At 40.5% G+C, this 21,432-nt stretch overlaps 1 pseudogene; it reads left to right on the plus strand.

The window, feature by feature from the left end:
* The first annotated feature begins 3,684 nt into the window (after nt 1-3,684).
* The window catches only part of LOC107138359, an 84,865-nt pseudogene continuing 67,117 nt past the window's right edge, over nt 3,685-21,432 (plus strand).

The raw sequence follows: 21,432 nt of genomic DNA on the forward strand, positions 1-21,432 counted from the left end.
TTCCATCTTTGGTGAGTGCCTTCTTTCTGGTCCCTTTGCTAACTCTTCCCCCTCTGTCACATCTGTATAAATGTTGGAATTTCCCACCTTCTTCCTAATAAGTGACTTTTACTCCTATGGCCAGGAATGACTCTCTTATTCTAGCTCTGGCCCTCTAAACCTAATTCTTGTTTTTTTACTGCCACTTAGTTGTCTCAAAGTTCACCAGACTTAATGTGTCCCAAACAGATTTCCATGTCAGTACAACCATGCATGGGTGTTCAGCCAGAAATAGAAAAGTGATTCAAGGTGCTCTGTTCTTTTGATGCATGAATCTATTCAGGCATCCTGCCAGTCCCAACTCAGACACCTGTTCTTGAATCTGCCTCTCACTTTCTTTATTTCCATGGCTACCATGTTATTCCAAGCTACCTTAATCTTTCCACTGATGATTGTAATAGTCTCTTTCTGAATTCCTTGCATATATTTTGTTTCCCTTTCTAAATATTCTCTACATTGAAGCTAAAGTTTTGTGAACACACCCACACAATCATGTTTTCAGCCCTGACCTAAAACCCTTCAATGACTTCTTATTCATCCCACCAGAACAACATCCCAATTCGATAAGGTGGCATGTGTGCTCTGTGTATTCCAGCCTTTGACCTTCTCTTTAGCTTTGTCTCAGGATCCCCTCTCTTTCGCCATTTGGATTTCCCATTCTATTTTTCACTTTGGAACCTCTGCCTGTGTCCTCTGCATGGAAGGTGCTCTCACTTTCACCCCTCTTTTAACTTCTCTATAGTTAAATGTGCAAATGCAAATGAAGGATCTTGTTAGAATGCAAGTCCTAAAGTCTTGGAAAGCTCAGAAGCAATGAGGTAAGGTAAGGTGGAAGCAGAGCATGCAGAATCCAGCTCCTATGTGAATGTAAGGATTAAGCAAATACCAAGAGCAGGTCCCCAGTCCCCAATCCCTCACTGCTGTTGCATCAGCCTCTCTCCCTCAGTTCGCAACTAGAGCTACAGGATGGGCTGGAGGGCCTCTCATGACAGGCTTACAGGGAAGGAGAAGCTGGCCTTGGTTCAAGTGGTTTGGCTCCAAATGTAGGTATAACCTAGCTATGTGTTATGTGCACTCTGGCCCCTTTAAGAAGAGGTGAGAGGCAGGTCTCCCAACAGGAAGAGCTTTGGGTAGCACAGCTGGTTCTCCACTTTATGTGGAAAATAGAAGCACCCAAGGTCAAAAATATTAATGGAGTAGCAAATGGTTTGGCCAGCTGCTCAGGGGCCTGGGAGGGGAAAGACTGGGAGACGGGACAAAAAGTATGTAAATGGACACATGGGAGTGAGCCCAATATGTGAAGATTTTTATATTACAGGTTAACACTGAGCAGGAAGCTCCCATTGTCATGGGAGAAGGGATGTCTCTGGAGACATTTTTGAAGGAGTCAGAGAAGAGGGGGGAAACTCAAGTCAGGACTAGCAGGGTTCTTGGCATACATGACTGGAAAGAATTTCAGCACGAGCCAGACAAAGGCATAGAGAGAAGTTTATCTAGGAAGGTAGATACACATTCAAGAAGAATGCGGCTGTCTCAAGAGTGAGAAGCAGCCTGACTTGGGCTGGGGGTCCAATATTTATAGACAAACGTATCCGGGGCCAGACTGGAGGTGGGTCCAGGCTGGAGCTGCACAATTTTGTGCCAGTTCTCCTGTGCTTGTTTATTTCCCTCATTTTTACAAGGGTGTGGGCCAAGGATACTTGCCAAGGTTTGCAACTGTGCTTTCTGCATTTCAGTGTCTTGATTCTGCGTTTTAATGGTTTGAGGGTTTTCCCCCTTAAGATTGTTCGTTTCTCTTTCCTTATCCTAAATCCTTATCTCACTTTGATTAAAAAAAAAAAAAAAGGTGCCAAACAACCAACTAGACAAAATGGCATGGCCACTTGCAGCCTCTGTCATAAGTTACCCCAGTGCTGACCAAAGGTGTGAGGAGTCACGAGGTCAGGGTGGAAGCTACATGGGATCCAATAGCTGGAGCTCCTACTTACCAAGCTCTGCTGCTACAGGAGATCCTGTCTGTCCCAACACAGGGAAAAGCTCCCTCCATCTGCCACCACCCCTCCAGGAGACCAGTGGCTGACTACATTAACCTTTTCCATCCTGGGAGGAGCAAGGATTCGCTTGAACAGAAATGATACATTTTCTGGATAAAGGTTTACATTTCCTGCCTCCAATGGTGATAACCATTGCCTTCCCCTCTCCAAGGGCTCACATGGCATGAAGCCCACTGGCATAAAGCTCCATTTGATGAATGTCAGACCAAATCACAGCAAACAGAAGGGACCCACTTTACAGCAGAGTGGGAATGAGCACACGACCGTGGAACCCACTTGTCCCATCACACGCTGTACCTCTCAGAAGCAGCTGGTCTGAGAGCAGTGGAATGGCATAGTGAGGCACAGCTGGCATGGCAGCCAGGCCTGTGAGCATGGGCTTCACCCCACGGGATGCAGATACTTGAAACTGAAGGTCTCTCTAAGATGCTGTGCCCCAGTAGACAGTTAACAGACTAGCAGAAGGAAGATGTGCATTTATAACAGATTATGGTTAGTATCCATCTTATACAATTCTTCAAGTAGACAAGAAAGTCAAAAAGGAGAAAATAATCAAAGCCAGGGAAAAAAGCACAAATATTCACTAAATATGTAGCAAGACGGATAACCTCACAAAAGAAGAGAAATGCTAACCACAAACTGTCACCACATACTGGAAAATGACAGTATGAATACTACTCAGAGCTGGGGAGGGCTGGGAGGCACACTCCCTCGCACATGATTTGTCTCTTAGGAAAATTAGGTGGATCCAGTAGTGTGTATACCCTTCAAGCCTTAGAATTCCATCTCTAAGAATTCATCCCAAAGAAGCACTTGCTCAAATATGCAAAGGAAAAGTCCTAGGATTTTCATTGCAATGTATTTGTAATAGTGAAAAACTGAAAACCCTTTATATTGTAAATCAATAGAGGATTTACATACCATGACAAGTAAGGCAATAATGAAAGCTGTTAACATTTATGGAGAGCTTACTCGGTGCCAGGCACTATTCTAAGCACTTTACATGTAGAAGTTAATTTAATCCTCAAAACAACCCTCACAGAGATACCATTATTTTGTCCTTTTCACAGGTAAGGTAAGATATCCTAAGTAATGAAGAGAACACAAGTTTTAAATTAGTATGAACAGTTCAATTTCACTTTTTAAAAACTAATAATGTATATATGCATATATACATTCGTATGTTCGTGGGAAGACTGAATACATAGGAGTTCGGTGATTGATGACTGAAAAGTAGACATTAGTAAGGAGAAAATTTACTTTTTGCTTTACATATTTTTTTTAAAATACCAAGGATTGAATTCAAAGGCACTTAACACCTGAGCCACATCCCCAGCCCTTAAAAAAAATATTTAGAAACTAGGTTTCACTAAGTTGCTTAGGGCATTGCTAAATTGCTGAGGCTGGCTTGAACTTGAGAGCCTCCTGTCTCAACCTCCCAAACTTCTGGGATTATAGGCACATGCTGCTTTTCCTGGCTATTTTTTTAATGCATTTTTAAAAAATCATTTAAAAAGAAACTGACAAATATTTCCAATACCAAGTAACTCGCCGGAATGTGGTTTGTTTACATGATTCCTTTTCACTTCACTGACTACGGTAGGTTTTTGTGGCTGGAAAGTTTTTCCAGTGGGTTACCCCTGGGACAAGGAGAAGTACATGTTCTGTAAGAGCTAAATTGAGATTGAAGTTCCAAAGTGGCTCAAGGAAGGGGGAAAGTGGGAGTATCAAGGAAGGTGGTGAAATAAAGTTGGGAGCAGAGACAGGACTGGATCGCAGGAGCCCACTCAGATAGCAGACTCTGTATCTGGCTCCTCAGCCTCCACTGGGAGCCCCTCAGCAAGACTGTTACGGGGACACAAGCAGGTGGAAAACCTCACAAAACTCAGCCAACTCTGTTGGCATCATGTCTTGCTCCAAGGACTCAGATGAGCTTATTTTCTTTGTGAATGGAAGAAAAGTAAGTGTTCTGCATTGTTATTGCTAAATTTACATAGAGAAAGGAAGTGTGACAGAAATAATCTTTTTTTTTTTTTAATGTTGCCAAAGACGGTATTAGGTTCAGGTGGGCAACCTGTGACAAATCCAAACCAATCCTTATCTGTAGTTCCTCGGAGAGAGAGGGAAAGGGGAAGGGAGGAATTGAGAAAAGGAAGAAGAAGGAGAAGCTGGGGCCAGAAAGAGAGGATCTCATAATACATATAAAATGTGTTAGGATTACTAGAGGAAAAGCACTTGGTTATATTAATGTCTTTAGACCACATTTTGTAAGAGTGTTTGCATTCATGTTAGGTTATGGCTTTTCTTTTTTAGGACCCTATTTCCCCTCCTTTCCACCTCCTCCCCCAGTTCTGACTGTAGCTTCTACATCCCCTCTACCACTGCTGACACATGACCATGCATAAATTAGGAGTTTAAACCTTCAGATCACTTGCAAATAATGATGCAAGTTTTGACCAGCAAGAATGGAAGGGATGTGCCCGAAGGGCAGAGATAAACTTCACAGGTTACATTTTAACACTTTGCTTCTTTAAGCAGAGATTCTTAACTCCCTTAAGAGAAGAAGATAAATCATTTTCTGGTCTCAAATTTTTTTTTGAAGTTCTTGAGATTTAGCCAAGGTGTAATCTATGACTGGAATGTTCTTTGATTTCCACCGTCCTTGACGTTGTATGTGATGTGCAACCCAATATTTTTGTTTTCAGCCCTATTGGCAAAGAGGAAAAGGCAGTCAAAGTTTAACTTGAGCTTAATAGTACTGTGTGCTGTGCACACCAAACATGGACTAGGAAATGAAATGAAGACTCGGCGTGGCCATGTAGTGTGCCCTAGGTCACTCAGCTAACAAACACTGCGGGGACCTTGGCTTTCATCTGTCTGCTTGCAATGTTTGTGTCCTCTCCCCTGCTCCATGTCTTATCTCCTAAGGAGATGGCTGGTCTACAATCCCCCACTAAAGGGAGGTGCCTGTGGATTTCCTGGGTATTGAAATAATTCTGTTTGTCCACTGCTTCCTTGTTCGCTTGTCAACTTTGAGTGAAGAACAGAGAACAAAGAGGGTATTTTGCAGGTGGCCATGAAAGCTAAAAATCAGCTCAGTTCCCCACTCCTTTCATCTAACTGTATGAAGGCAAGAGTTTTAAAAGCGTATAGCTCTTCAATATTTCAGAACTTTTTATTGTTTTCCTGAAACCAAGGTGGTTTTAGGATGCAAATTCTTGTTGGTTATCCTCTGAAACAAAGCCAAACACTTGTCCTGCCAAAATAAAGCAGAAAGCAATACAGTATTATGTAATTTTATAATTGTAGAGTGATGTTTGATCAGGTCAGGCAAATAAGATCAACAAATATATTCTAAATGATTTTTACTATTCATAAATAATAATAGGACAAAGGAAAATTGCCTCAATCTGTAAAATCATTTCCTGTATGCACTTCATTGAGAGGAATGCAGACCCCGGAATACATTTATTACTCTATCTGAGAAAACCATATCCTTTTGTTTGTTTGGGAAAGCAAAGCAAATTAAAAACTCTGGTAACTGAACTTTTTTCCTTCTATTATGCTTCCTTACAAACATCTCTATGTGTGTTGTAATTGAGTAAAGTCAGTGGCTTGTCTTACAAATGGAATGGCATGTGGGCAGTGGTTCCCAGTCTAAGTGAGGATAATGGTCACCAGTGGATAGTGTTTAAAACATGGATTTTTCCAGCTCTGTTTCCAGGGATGTTAAATCACCCTGAGAAATGTCCCTTGATGGGGACCCTCAACTTCTTGGTCAGCATCATATTTAACCGAGGCTCCAGCATTGGTCTCCAGGGCCAACGCCAGGCTACCTGTGAACACATGCTCCTTGCCTGGACTGCCCTTCCATGCAACTGAAGGTTCACAAACAGGAGCTCTGAGAGCCGAAACCAGTTTGAGTTTCCCAAAGGTGAGCCTCAGTGTATGTCTTGCCAATCTGCCTCCTGGTGGTTATCCTGATTGATTCCCAAACTTGAATCACAGGATAAAGATGAGCATATGCTATAGGGTGGTCCCTGGGGCAAATTAAACCACATCTACACCCACACAAGAAATGAGAGCCAGAAGGCAGAGAAAGACCCTGGCAGACTTTGTTTTTTGTTTGTTGTGTATTTGTGTATTTTAATACCCAAAATGTTTTAAAAATATGCCCTTAGAAGCTAAATGGGCAGCATCCTGAGTGTGCTGTCACTCATTCTTTCCACTTTGTCATTTTCCACATTCATATAATGAGGTAAATGTACCAAAACAACATTGGGGCCTTTCCAGCTCCACCCAGAAAACCATCTCTAATTCACTGCATCCCTTCTGTCCTCTCCATCACCAAGTCAAGTATAAATTTAAAGTCAAGGCATCTTGTTTAAAAGAGGTGGTATTGTAGAGGATCCAATTATAGTGGGAATCATCTGTTCTCAATGACTTCCATGGCTTTTAGATTACTTTTTTCTCTTCTGTGTGGAAAGAAAAAAAAAGGATAGCCCTGAATAAAAGTCAAAATTGGAGTTGTTATGGTTTGGATGTGAGGTGTCCCCCAAGAGCTCATGTGTGAGACAATGCAAGAAGGTTCAGAGAAGAAATGACTGGATTATGAGAACCTCAACCCAATCACTGAATTGATCAGTGATGGAATTAATTGAGTGGTAACTGAAGGCAGATGAGGTGTGGCTGGGGGAGATGGGCTTTGGGGGCTTGGCTTCGGGGTATACATTTGTATCTGGCAAGTGGAGTCTCTCTCTGCCTTTTGATTGTCATGTGAGCCGCTTCCCTCCGCACACTCTTCTGCCATGATGGTCACTTAGAGCCCCCAAGGAATGGAGCCAGCCTTCTAAGGACTGAGATCTCTGAAATCGTGAGCCCTCAAATAAAACTTTTCCTCCTCTAAAGTTGTTTTGGTTGGGTCTTTTAGTAATAGCAGCAAAAAGCTGACTAAAACAGGAGGCTCTCTAAACCAAGAAAAGAAACAGGACTTGCTTCAAACTGCCAAGAGGTCTGTGTCCCTGACCTGGAATTGGCTGAGGCTGATGATTTTCCTCCATGGCAAGTGGCTGGCATCCGTTGGTTGGTAGGTCAAGGTGTGGTTTCTTAAGAGATCCCACATTCTAACTGATTTATACTTGAGCACCAAAGCTTGTAGGGCAAGCAAGGTATTTCAAGAAGTCATTGAAATTGCGCCTGTCCTGAAGTCATTTTTCCCCTATGTGAAAATTTAAGGTTAAGGATGGACAGAGTTAGTTCCTCTTTTTTCCTTGACCATAACCCTTCCAGTCCAACTCACAGGGATGAAGTATGGCTGTGGAGGGCAGTGGCACCTGTACAGCCATGATCTTAAATTGCAACCACATCTCCCAGAAGATCCGGTATCCTTCCTCCAAGACTAGTCCGTGCAACTGAATCCTATGTTGATTTTCCATGGAGTTTATTCCTGGCACACTTTTGCCCATGTCACACTCAACAAAGAAAGCTGAACTATCTCATCTTTTATGAGCTAGAGCAAAATTAACTATCTTACTTGTTGATAATTGGAGAAAAGAGGGACAGGATTGTACTTACTTCTATCAAACTTGACACTAGTTCTTGGCATCCTCCTTTTACAAATAAGGGAAACTGAGGATCTAAGGGAATTTGTATTTTTCACCAAAGTTATAGAACTAGAGAGAGAGCATAAAACCCAAGACCATTAGACTGAAAACCCCAGATTCTTCTCTTTGCAAGGTCTGCCAAGGACAGATTTGAAGCCTACTGCCCCACCCTTTCTACTATTCCTTCTGGAAACAGATAACCAAGTTCAGGGCCAAACTCAATTTCTCTCATTCTCCTCCTGATAGGTACAATGCATCTCATATGCATGGAACCCTCTGAGAATTTGGTGAAATGCCCTGTTGTCTTTATTATTCATCCAACCAATATTTGTTGAGGTACCCCTTCCCTAAGTACTGAGAACCAAAGTTACCTGCACTCAATTGTTGGATGACTTGCTTTGCTGGTGGTCCCATTGAACTTCTTCCCTATGCCTCCCAGAGTCTTTCTAAAATAATACATTACCTAGATTGTTTGAAGGGAACAAGCTAATTCTTTGACCAGTCGTCACAACTGACAAACTGAAATGGACATAGGAACAAATAAAAATTCTATTCCTGAGATATTTTGTTAACAATATAGTTTTGGGAGATAAATGGCTTTCTTAATTCCAGGTAATAGAAGTTTATTTTTAAGTGACCATACTTAAATTGAAAATCATTGTGATGACTCAGCTTTAACTTGTACTTAGTTATGTTTGTGTCAAAGCAATTAAATATATATCATCTAAATACATATTTTTCTTTCTTTTCCCTCAGAATGCCACTGTTGTCTTTGCCAATTCTTTTCAGCTTCCCTGTGGGAACTCTGAAGTCACTTCTCTGTCGCTGCCTGCCTGGTGCCCATCTGTTCTCTCTATGGGGCTGCTGTCACTATGGTAGAAAGCAAAGGAAGCACCAAAAGCAGGATTCATCCTGTTCAGGTAAGAGCATATTTTAACACGTTTAGGATAAACATTGGTTTAGGTAGCTTCTTTAACTGTCCAGACTTTCGCTTATAGTTTTAGAGGACACAGATTGTTGTAGGGACAGACGAGACAAGGCATCAAAGATTCTAGGAAACAGTTTTATTTGGCTGCAGCCAGGTTCAGAGGGCACAGCTTTTGCTGTAATCAATCAATTCCCTGAACCCTGAGTTCAGGTAGTTTCAGAGTTTTATACCCAGCATGTAAGGGGAGGGGCTCAGAAGTTCGCTTCCCCCCGCCCCCCGACTGTTTTTGGGCAAGTTAACCCTTCAAGGACAATACTTGAGAAGGGGAGAGCTTCTCCCCCCTCTCTTTCCTCCCCCTGCCAGCTGTTACCATGGAGCCCAATTGATAACTTATCTTAAAAATATAGACATCTCTGTGAAGCCCATCTCAAGGCCAGAGGCCTTGTTTGCATATTTCTACAAACTACTGGATACATTTGTGAAGACTAGTAAGGGGGTGTCCAGCCCCTGGAGTGCTGATTTCTTCCTGGCCAGTGGCCAAGCAAGATAGGGCAACACGGAAATAGGAAGTTTATCTACATTGAACTCTTTTGCAGAGACTCTTGCTGACAGTCCTAAAATCAGCCATGGTGACGATTAACTGGAGAAGCCCAGGTAAGACTTTTCTGTGGAGAAAGGGTGCTACTTCAAGATGGCAGGCTAAGACCTCTGTCCCCTTTATAAAAAGAAATATTGCCCTTTTCTTAATTTTCTTTTCCTTCTGCAGCTTTATTTACTTATTTATTTATATTATATCTCCACAGAAGTATAGAGAAGCTAGTAAAGAGGTCATGGCTCCAGCCTGAGTCCTTTCAGACCATCTCTTGACCACAAGGAGGAATCTTCCTTCCAGGAATGTTTTGGGTTCTACCACAAAGACACAGCAGGGGGGGAAATCACACTTATCTTCATTTCTGTAATAAAGTGAGAAAAACAAAGATGCATATTCTTTGTATGGTCTGTGTAAAGAGTTATGCTGCTAATTCTAACCAGAAAAAAATAATTTTGTGACCCAGATATATGAATTTGGCATTGGCTGCTATGTAGTAGTTTGATCAAAACTACATATGATGAGTATACCCCCAAATTAAGTTATAGCTGCTTTAGGGGCAAGGATTATGTCTTACTCCAAAAATACCTTTCCACACCATGAGAAATTGGTGTTCCATTACGATTATTGGCAGACAGTGAGCTACAGGTCAGAGGGGAGGAACATCACCAGCAGGTTTGTTTGTCCTTTTGTCCCGAGGAAGTCCTTCACAACATCAGAGGCACATATCTGGGTGTTAGTCTCCAGTCCAAGTTTTTATAGGATTTTAAACTCATCTACTAAAGATTCAGTTTACTAAAAATGTCCAAACACAAACAAAACTCCAGGTACCCATCAAGGTCAGAACAAAAAGTAAGACATAGTAAAGATGGATCTCTCCTTATGGGAACAGGCCTTGATACTAATGCTCCAATTTAAATTCTTTCATGTGGGTGAGGGTGAGGGGATCACCTAGGTGGTGGCGGAATGAGAAGACAAAATGAAAATTAGCCATTTCTATTTCCATTGTCTTGATTGACTCGAAACTGGCCCTTGAAGTTATGTGCTGGGTTGACACTCAGGACTCCTTTCCCAACTACCTCAGAAAGCTTCCTTGGCACTGTAAATGTGAGAATTCACAGCTCTTCCAGTCATTAACTGACAGGCTTGTACCTACCAATCAAAGGTTTCTGTCTCATTTCCAAGAGTTTCCTACCCCTAAACTTTCACACTGAAGCTCCCGTGTTCTTTTCTTTTAGGAAAGGATTGCTAAAGGCATGGTACCCAGAGTGGATTTTGCACCCCAGGAATGGTGATGAGCGTCTACACCCTCCACAGAATAGACAATGGAAACCTTGAGTGTAAAGTCACTAATGTCTTAAATTGTGGGATAGTTGTTATTTTCAAGAGGAGCACAGATACTAAAGGGACTTCATCTAAGGGATTAGGTAGGCCAAAGGGCTTATTCATCTTTATAATCTCTATAATCTATACAATTATTGATCTTTTAATCTATACTTTTAAAGTTGTAGCAATTATCATTCATCCTGATTTAGTGGGAGGAGAAACTGAGGTAGCCAGACAGGAAGTAAAGTGAATTTTCCATATGACTGTTACGTTCTTGGCATCATAGCAATTGTTTCTGGTAAAGCTAGTGTAATATATATTTGGATGGCATATGCTTTGTGTGGGTGTCGTTGATGCAATTAAAATGTTATTGAAATGGTGTTTGGAAATATTAGGACTTTTGAATCTTTTAATTATGTTCTTAGAGCTAGCTGAAAGAAGCAGCAACCTTGTGGTTTGTTTTTATTTGTTGTTGTGGCTGTTGCTGCTGCAGTCATGGTTGAAGTGTAATTAATGCCTATGAAATCATCGACTCTTAGGAATTAAGGGGGAAATCACTTGTGACTCATGAACTTGCATACAACTGGAATGCCTTAAGACTTGAAAAATGGCATTTCTCCCCCTCTGTCCTTTGGGAGACTTTTTTTATTCTTTTAAAATTTTATATACTTATTCTACTCTGTCCAGATACTTTTTAAGTTCTATTCTGTTATTTGAAAATCTGATAAACATTACCTTCTGTCTTTATGTAAGTTGTGGGCTAAAATATTGAACAGGGTAAGATAAGCAGAGGTTTCTGGGATCACGGTGAACACTGTACTATTGTTTTCATGTATAATGATTTACATTTGTCTCTCCTCTCCACAGAGGAGCACAGATGTGTCAAATGCCTTGTGAAATTCTTGTGCTTTGGTCTACGGTGTTGGTCAGTCTAGAATCTTATCCCCTAAGGGGGGAGGGTAACTGTATTGAGTACCCAATTTCCTTTAGGGACCAATTTCCTCTTGTGCTTGTCTGATGCATTTAGTTCACCAAACATTCCTTTGGTGAAAAATATGGAAGTAAAAATAGGAACGAAATAGTTCTGCCTTCTCTCTAATAGTCTGTTGATATTACTCTATCTTCATTGAGCAATGTGTTTGTTCTCACTTTGATACATTTTGTTGTTGATGGTATTTTCCACAAAATCTATCTCAGTCTGGTGTTCAGCCAACTTAATATTGCTCTGTACACACTTTTCCCTTCATCTTTAGTTTTTTTTTTTCCTTCAGAGTAACAGGCATGAGTTTATTGAAGATATAGGAAAAGAGAAAGGGAACTTTTTCAAGGGTAAGAGGGTCCTCTCAGAGAGAAGGCCTCTTCTGCCCTCCAGTTTTATTGAGAGTCCTAGGGAAGTTTCCAGAGAATCCTGCCCAGGTCCACCTTTTAACTTTTGACTGACAGCATAGGAACTTCATGCACTGCCTCCAAGAGGGGATGGTGTGTTGCTCACAGAGTTGGAGATTTTAAGGAAACTGGGTCCCCCCTGCTTTTGCCTCAATTTTCTCCCCCCCTAATCTGTTTGTTATCCTTTGAATAGCCCCCAGCAAGCTTTCTTTGTGAGGATCTTGATGTTTTGGTTGCCCAGGTAATCGGGTGATTGGGAGTTGTGATAGTTTCATGATAAAGGAGGGTCCAGGTCACCTGGTGGGATGTGACATGATCTTGAAGCAATAATTTTTCTAAAGAGGAGGTAATTATGGCTGGGGGGAGGTTTTAACATTCTAGCCTCCCATCTTCCAGGTGCTTATCTGTCAGATAAGGCTTCTTATAGTTTTATGTTACCCTTCATTGTCTTTTCCCTGTTCATCGATTCATGGCTGATTAGCTACCTAACATCCCTCTACTTAAGGACTTGGGTTCCTGAATTCTTTTAGTGTATTTGGGAATCTATTCAGTCTGGATGCTTCCTTCTGAAAGAGGGCAAAGTTGGGGGGTATAGCCCAAAGTCTTTGTTTTCTATCAGGTGAGACATGGACAGTTAAATGTAAGTAACATCAGGATAGTCCAGAGATCCATGGTGACATTTGATGGATGACTGGATGAGGCATACTTAAGGCAGGGATCATGCTTAAACATGAATTAGAGTTCTCACTGATCTTACCCTTGAGTGAGATTCCATTAAGTTCTGGAGATAAAAATGAGAGGGTAAGAGGAAGAGAAAGAGGTGACTTTACTCTCCCAGGCATCAGGGTTCAAAATCTCATGATCACTTCAGATTCTACAAGGGTGTTACCCTCACCTCAAATCCTTCATTTGCCATAGGTAAGCATTGCCCTTCAAATGGACTGAGGGTGAAAGCCCCAACTTTTACTCCTAAGGGTTACAGTATCTGAGCTCCAATCAAGAGGCCTTTTGGTTCTTACTAGAATGTGCTCTAACTAAAGAACCATGGATTATCTCAAGATTTTTCCTCTAGTCACCAAAAATTTGAAGTGAAGAATAGAGATACAGAAAAAGCAGAATGAAAGTAACCAGAAAAGAATTAGGATAACCAATGATAACTTGGTGCAAACTCCAGATGTTACAAGTCAGAGATCAGCTACAAGGCTGAGTCAGGCAAAAGATCCTCTTCAAATTCTGATTCTTGCAACCATGCCAGGAAGATTTCAGGCCTGTGTGCAGAGGAACAGGTATGAATTTATTGAAGGGATTAGAAAAGAGAAAGGAGACACTCTCATGGGAGAGAATGGATCTTTTCAGAGAAGAGAAGGAACTTAATCTTCAGTTTTGCCCCATGACTTTCATTGTTTCTTTATCTCCTTACTCCTGGAACGGCTGTACTTTGATATTTTGACACCATCATGGCAGCCAACTTTTTTGAGTACTTTCTATATACAAAACATTATTCTAAGCTAAGCATTATGTGCCAATTGTACAGATGAGGAAACTGATGTGCAGAATGGTATGGAAGGGTGAAGTTACTGCCCAGGATCGTATAACTAGCAAGTGGAAAAGTCAGGTCTTAAACCCTGGTAATTTGGTTGTAGGATCCATGTTCTTATTTATCTTGTCTGAATCTATTTATTTTTTCCCAAACCATTTTTTTCTTGAGAGGGTAAGAGGAAGAGAAAGAGGGAATTATTTCTCCAGGGAATTATCAAGACTTTCTTTATTTTTACTTTCCTCCAGTAGAACTATTTTTCTCTTTGGTTTCATGCTGTGGAGTATCACCTATGTTATGTTTTAATCTTCTAAATTACTGATTTATTTAGTCATGCATCCCTCTATAAACATTAATGACTACCTATTGTGTAATGTACTGTATGCTTATAATCCTCAACTTTGGGAAGAAGCAGTCCTGAACAGGGATTCTAATTCAGGGTCAATTCTATAAGGGGTTCATAAGCCTACAGATTTTGTGCAAAACATTGTGTGTATATTCACAGAACAGAAATGTCATCAGACTCTCAAAGACTCTATGACCCCTCCAATAAAAGTGAAGGTCAGTAATATAAAAAGATACAGAATAGTTGCCCTGCCCCATTCCCAGACATACTTTCCTAGTTGTTGTAAGAGACACTCTCTCTGTGTCAGGGTCATTTCTTTCAATATTATATGTTAACATCATTTAGTGACTGCCAAGAACTGCAGAAGGCCTGAGATTTTTTACACTACTAACAAGTTGATAAGTTAGACTGTCACAGTTTGACGGATGCTGATAGAAGACATGAGACTCCTGGGTCAGAGACAAAGGACTTCATTACTCACAGCACTCGCAATAGTTACAATAGTATCATTAGCACCAGTTTCCACAAGTTAATGTGAAAAAGATCAGTGATGCCCAAGTGTGCCTGGGTATTCAGGAGAGAAACCCTGAATATAAGGAACTCAAGTTTTGAAAATGGGTGATAAGTTTCCCAGAAAGTGGCATTCATTATCTTTAGTATTCTGGAAATAAGTATTTCTGCTCAATTCTTTACAGAGACACTCTTTTTCTTTCAAGGCTCTTCACTATAGAAACATCCTTGAAAAGATAATCTGGACCAAAAGCAGTTAGTTCTTCTACTTATAAGATATGCACATCTCTGGCATGTGACTTGTATCCCCTCTAGAGTTCTTTCTGTCCTTTCTCTTCACTGATTTCCTGTTCTGCATCCTCCCAAATACTGCATCCCAGAAATGTATCCTAAGTGACTTCTGAAAGCTCTAGCTCAGTCTAGAAAAACTACTGGAATTTTTTATGCTTTTTGGTGGGAAGATAAAAGGAGACCAAGTTATGAATGAAAGAGACATATCAAGGGCAGAGAAATGGCCTTTGGGTTGAAACATTGTGTATTCCTTTCTACCCAGGTAATTTATGCTGCTGTACTGGATGTAGACCCATTGTGGAGAGTGGGAAAATGTTTAGTCCTGTAAGTATGCAACAACTGATGGCTGCTGAGCCAGCAGTCCTGGGCTATAGCAAAGCATCATACCCTTCCCTGCCTACTCCCTCCTCATATCCCACATCTATAGGATTGGTTTTCAGGGAAAGCTCAATATTATATACAGAAAAAGATGCTTTACCATTTTACCCATCTCAGTAAGGGGAACTAGATTTTTTTTTCCTTGTAATGCACACAGTGACACCTTAATAGACTTTTTGAAGGTAAAGTTTATGAAATAGCATATTCTAAATGAAAATGGATTAGGCCATCCTCCTAACATCTTGCTTTGTGATAGGGAAAAGCAAAGAGTCTATTTCTCATACTGCCATTTCAGCAGCACTTTTTGTTGAGTCATAGCCAAAGTGAGACATTTTCACCAAATAAATGCCTGAGTTCTCTCTGTATGTGATTCCATCTTTGAATAATACTGAAGGTAGAGGGGAAGAGAGGAGAGGCCATTTCCATTTTTCACATTGTATAGAATCAATTGCCACCAACATCCTACAACATCCAACTACTAAGCTTCAGACTCTCCTCTGCCCACCCCCTCCATAACCCCCTTTCTAAAGAAACACACACTATTCTTCCACTCTCACACACAGTGCTTCTGACACCAGATATGCAGGTTTTTCCACACCAAGCAATTCTCCAACTCTTTAGATACCAGTTTAATTCAGTTCTGACACTTTTCCTACAGTTAGTGTCACAGCCCACAAGTTAAGGGTTGGTCCCACAAGACCACTTCCCACCTCACCTGCCAGTGGCAAGTCTGGGCCTATTTCTGATCCACTGGCAATAAATTGGCAGTTCCTACATCCCATTCTTAGCGTTTGACAATTTGCTAGAAAGATCCAGAGAACTCAGGGAAACATCTTACTTTTGCTCACAGGTTTATTAGAAAGGCTGTTTTTAAGTGTGTAGATGAATAGCTGGATGAAGAGGTGCATAGGGCAAGAAGGGTCCTGAGTCTCCATGGGGTTTAGATACACTGCCTTCCTGGCCCATGGATGCGGTAATCAACTCAGAAGCTTATAAGTCTCCTAGTCAAGAGGTTTTTTTTAATATTTGTTTTTTAGTTTTAGGTGGACACAATATCATTATTTTATTTTTATGTGGTGCTGAATATCGAACCCAGTGCCTCATGCATGCTAGATGAGCAATCTACCACTGAGCCACAGCCCCACCCCTATTCAAGAGTTTTTACAGACCTCTCTAGCCCCCTCTCTCTTCAGAGGTGGGTGGGTGGGGTAAAACTTCCAAGCCTCTAATCACTTGATCTTTCCATTGACCAGCTCTATCCTGAGGCTATCTAGGGTCTTCATCTTAAGTCACTTCAACATAAACTCAGGTATGATCAAAAGGGCCTCACCAGAGTATCTAAAGACATTCCTATCACTTGGGAAAGCCAAGGTTTTTAGGAGCTCTGTGCCAGGAACCAAGGACAAAGATCAAATATGCTTTTATTATACTCTATCTTCCCCCCGCCACCCCCACTATTGTAAATGGCTAAGAAAGACTATATGAAATCATTTATTTAAAAAAATGCATTCTTGTTCTTGCAAAGATATACCTTATAAACCACAAAATTATATATCCAGAGATATTTGGATGTCTATATTATTTTAAAAATGTGAAAAAGTAAGAAAAATTTAGGATGATGACCAAAAGGGGCATGCAAGGAAATATATCTAAAGGAAAGTTTAAAGGGAGACTAGAGGACTACATAAACAAAACTGACATGAATGAGCCATGTGAGATATTTATTGTTATATCTGGCAGTTATAATTATTATTTTTACTATCTACCTGAGCTGGAGAAGTAAGACAAATTACAATAAGATTTATTTATTTGTTCATTCATTTTTCAATTCAATTCAATTCATTCATTCATTATTTGAAATCATATGTTATAGACTCTAGTACCTTTCATTATCAACTGTGTTTCATTTTTAGTTTCCTTGTGTTTTTAAAGATCACTTGAATCAGTTTAATTAGCTAGATCACTGGGATCAGATAAGCATAGAGAAAAGACCCATGCCTGATATCCAGGGTGGAATGCGTGGTCATAGTTTGAGTAGTAGGAAAAAATTCTTCAGTGGAGCCCAATTCTTGAGTTTTGGTGGCAACCCAGAGGACATTGTCCTAACTTTGAAGGCTCCAAAAACAGCTTTTCTCTCTTCTTTGGGAAACCTGGTCCCTGCTCCTTTCTCTCTGGAGAGGTTGTTTGAGGATTAAAGACCTAAATACCTTGGCACTGAACATAATACCTAGACTATGGTAGACAACCAAGAAACTATAGGTATTTATTAAAAATTAGAGAGAATATAAATTTATGTTGTATAAGCAAGAAATAATCCTATTATCAGATTAGTACAGCTTCAAATTCTGATTGCACTATTCTCTAAATTATATTATAGCTATATAATTTGATAAATTGCAAAACCTTTCTAAGTATTTGTTTCCTTATCAGTACAATGGGATTATGATTACAAGGATTAAATTACATCATATCTGCAAAGCATAAAACATCATGCCCAGCACACTGAGTGCTCAACAAAACCTAGACTACAACTAATAAGGTTACTACTACTACTACCACCACCACCACCACATCTGAGTTCATTTTGTGCTACTATAACAGAATACTGAAGACTGGGAAATTTATAAGGAACATAAATTTATTGGTTCACAGTTCTAGAAACTGGGAAATTCAAGATTCAGGGTCCATGTCTAGCAAGGGTCTTTTTGCTGCATCATAATATGGCAGCAGGCATCACAGTGGTGGAAGGGCATGAAAGTGAGAAAGAGGCAAAAGGGGACCAAACTCATCCTTCTAATAGGATCCCACCCCTGCTATAATGGCGTTAGTCCATTCATGAGGGCTCTACATTTTTAAAGAACTCATCTCCCAGCACCATCCCAATGACGATTCAATTTCAGCATGAGTTTTGGAGGGGACAAATGTTGAAACCACAGCCTACCACTACCATAACCACCATCATCATCTCTTTTGATATTTGACAATTTTATGATTTTCCAATTTTGCTATTTTTATTTTCTTCTATAGAGTTCCTCTTGCCATCAAATGAATAAAGAAGGGAAATGTTGTTTGGGTCAAGAAGAAAACAAAACTTAGAAGAAAGACAATGTAAGACTTTCTATTTCCTGAAGCTTTTTATATTTGGTCTGAGTGTGTCTCATCAATCTGATTAACAGGGCTTGGGGTGCTGATGGAGCAGGCATGGGAAGTTCTAAACACCACTGTCATTCTCCCAAACTCTCAGTCATTGCCAACCCAAATCTACCTTGTAGAAAAGGTTCCCTGTACTGGGCCTGAAAGGAATAGTAATCATTCAAAGATGGCACCAGCATGGTGATGACTGCTTAGGAGAGAGAGGGCCTAGTTCAAGTCCCAAGTCTGTAACTTTTTAGATCAAGTCTAATTTTTTCCTCAGTATAATAGTATCATATGTCAAAGAATTTGTTGGGAAGACTAAATGGTAGACATAAAGGACATATATTATACCTCAATTAGAGTAACAAGCACACAACATTGCTTATTAAATGCCCACTTTCTCTAATAACTGATGTCCAGAATCATCCTTAGAGCCAATCTTGGCATGAGATGGCTCATAGAGGCAATAGAAATTAGAGTGTTGGGTTAGGGTCGTAGATCAGTGGTAGAGCACTCGTGTAGCATGTGTGAAGCACTGGGAAAAATTCTCAGCACTGCACATAAATAAATAAATAAATAAATAGCTTAATTATTATAAATAAATAATACCTTAATTATTATAAATAAATAAGTAAATAAATAAATAAAACTAAGTTCTATCAACAACTAAAACAAAATTTAAAAAAAGAAGAAATTAGAGTGTCTAGGGAATTAAAATTTTCTATGTACTCTTTGATCCAACAATTCCACTGCTGGAAATCTGCCCCAGGAAAACAATTACAGATAGGTCAAATACTTATTATATACAGAGGTATTTGTCACAATGTTGTTTACAATAACAAAACATTGGATATAACTTAACTGTTCAACAGTAGGGGATCATTTCAATACATCAAAGCATAACTATATAATTGAAACTTAGAAAAATCTTTGTTTTTGTAACATTTGAAAATAAAAATGCTACATTTGAAGTGAAAAAATTTAAAAACTGAGCACTCTTGACACTGAATCTGTAGGAAAAATTATTATTGATAAATACAACATAAGCATAAATATACAAAGCCAAGAAAAATGAGTAGAAGGAAATGTACTTAACATAATGGTAATTATCTTTTCACAATTGTCTTTCAAAGTCATTTTTTCTTCTATAGAATTTTCAGTAATTCTACATGATTTTTCTACATGAGCATTAATTTTATAATCACACACACACACACACACACACACAAATGTTTGGACAAAAAGAAATTCCTAAGGATGGTATAGTAGTTACAGCAAAAACACAATTCCCTTTAAAAGCCAAATTTGGTGTGATTTCTAGTCTAGTGTGGAAGAAAGAAGAGGAAAGTTTAGGCCAGTTTAGGCTGTTTATCAAGTGGCCAGCAAATACCACTTCCTGGAGTGACAGGAAAGGTCTGACCAGACCCTGACATTTGTAGACCCAAAGCAAAAATACAAGCGGAATATACCAGTTCTATTCTCTTCCCACTTCTGGTGTCACAGATTGGATACCCTGCTCACAATTCAAGCTCCATCCACTTCCCACTCTCTAGTCAGCTGTCTCTTGGTCATGGCTCAAGCACCTGACCTCTCTGAGAGAAGGGACTGGAGCAGAGACCGCATGGGCCCTGGAATAGGTTTGGGGCCTTTGGGGCAAAAAAAAAAAAATTGAGCACGTGGGTATTCACAGCCTATGGCTAGAAGATGAGGTGCAGGATATGAGTGGAATATTTCTTGACCCCAGGGTCTCTTTGTCCCTGTGGAGGGGCATGAGTTGGGGCCAGAGCAGAAACCCAGTGATCTGGAGTCTAAAGAGCAATATGGGAAAGTGCTCCTTGAAGCCAATTTGATGCTTCTGATATCAATAGAATATAAATAAAAACATACTCCAGGATGGCAGGCCTCATTTTTCAGATATGTAAAAATAACATTACATAAAATCTAATAGAGTGCCTATTTAATCCCTCAAGCTATTATTATTACATTACTTATTTTTCAAGCTATTACTACTACATTGCTAATTCTTCACATGTGATTTTCCCTATCACTATGAGTTCTTGTTGGAACTGCTAAGCTTCTGACCAGTGAACCCTCTTGAAGCTGGGCTAGCTGACAGCTAGAGCTAGTCAGTGGCCCCTGGCTGGTCTGTTAGAAAGCCACATCTTGCTTTGAGCTGAGTTCTGCTATCTTGTAATTTTCATGTATGGGATAGCCCTAGGGAAACCTGTCCCCCATCTTTGAGACTGCCCTTCTTATAGAAGTGGCCCACTCACATCCCCACCTCTCCCTACTCACCTTCCTTTCTCCTTTCTAGGTAAGTACTTTTCATGCACTTATTTCACTTAATTCTTTGTTCATCCCTGAGACTCCACGTGACATCTCCATAAATGGCTCCCAAATCCATTTCTGCTTCTGTTATCTTTCCTGATCCTTCCCTGCACTCCTGATCCTGAGTTTATCATGTTCCCCACTAACTCCAATAAACCCCTCTCCCCTGACTTCCATATTTATGCTAGTGATACCATCACTTTTTTTTCCCTCCCCCAGAGTCAAGGCCTGATGATCCTCACACTCACTGGCCCTCAAGCACATCTATCCCTTTTCACCTCCACTCAGTACTCACTTGGCCCAGACCATTTTCATCCATGCTGAGATTATTGCAGGAAATTCCCTACCTGGTCACCTTCCTTCCAACATGTCCCCTTCAACTCAACTCATGGCAGGGTTCCCAAATTTCCCAGAATTGCTTAGAAGGATTTTTAAAAATGAAAGTGTTTTTCCAGATTAGACCCTCTTGTGGTATGGCTCAGAAATAGCTCTGAACTTTTACAAACCCCCTCAGGGGACAGATGCAGTCTGTCTGCAGGTCTGGAGTTGAGAACCACTACAGACCACAGTCAAAGAAATCTCCCAGAAAATTGGCTCAGAAATCGTCAGTGGCTCCCTCTGGCCCCAGAATGCTGTCTTAGATGTGAAATCTGCTTTGAAGACTCCTGGCAGCTCCTTCTGACCCTCCTCTCACTCTGCCTCCTACTTACTAACCTCTCCCCTGAAGTCAAGAGGATTCACTTGACTGTGTGATTTTTTTCTATACCCTGTGAACAGCCTCCCAACTGAATCTGCCAACTCCATTGACCCCTCTCCCCTCTTCCAGGAAACCCTAGCAATCACTTGCTCCCACCCCCATCCCCACCCTGGAGCCTACACCTTATACCATGAATTGACATTTGTCTTCTGCTGCCTTCAGTGTAGTTAGCTGTCCCCAGCTGGGCCTAGCCCCTGCACACAGTCACCACTTAACTAACAGCTG

The sequence above is a fragment of the Marmota marmota genome, unplaced genomic scaffold (assembly GCF_001458135.2).
Source record: "Marmota marmota marmota unplaced genomic scaffold, marMar, whole genome shotgun sequence".
NCBI classification, from domain to species: domain Eukaryota; kingdom Metazoa; phylum Chordata; class Mammalia; order Rodentia; family Sciuridae; genus Marmota; species Marmota marmota.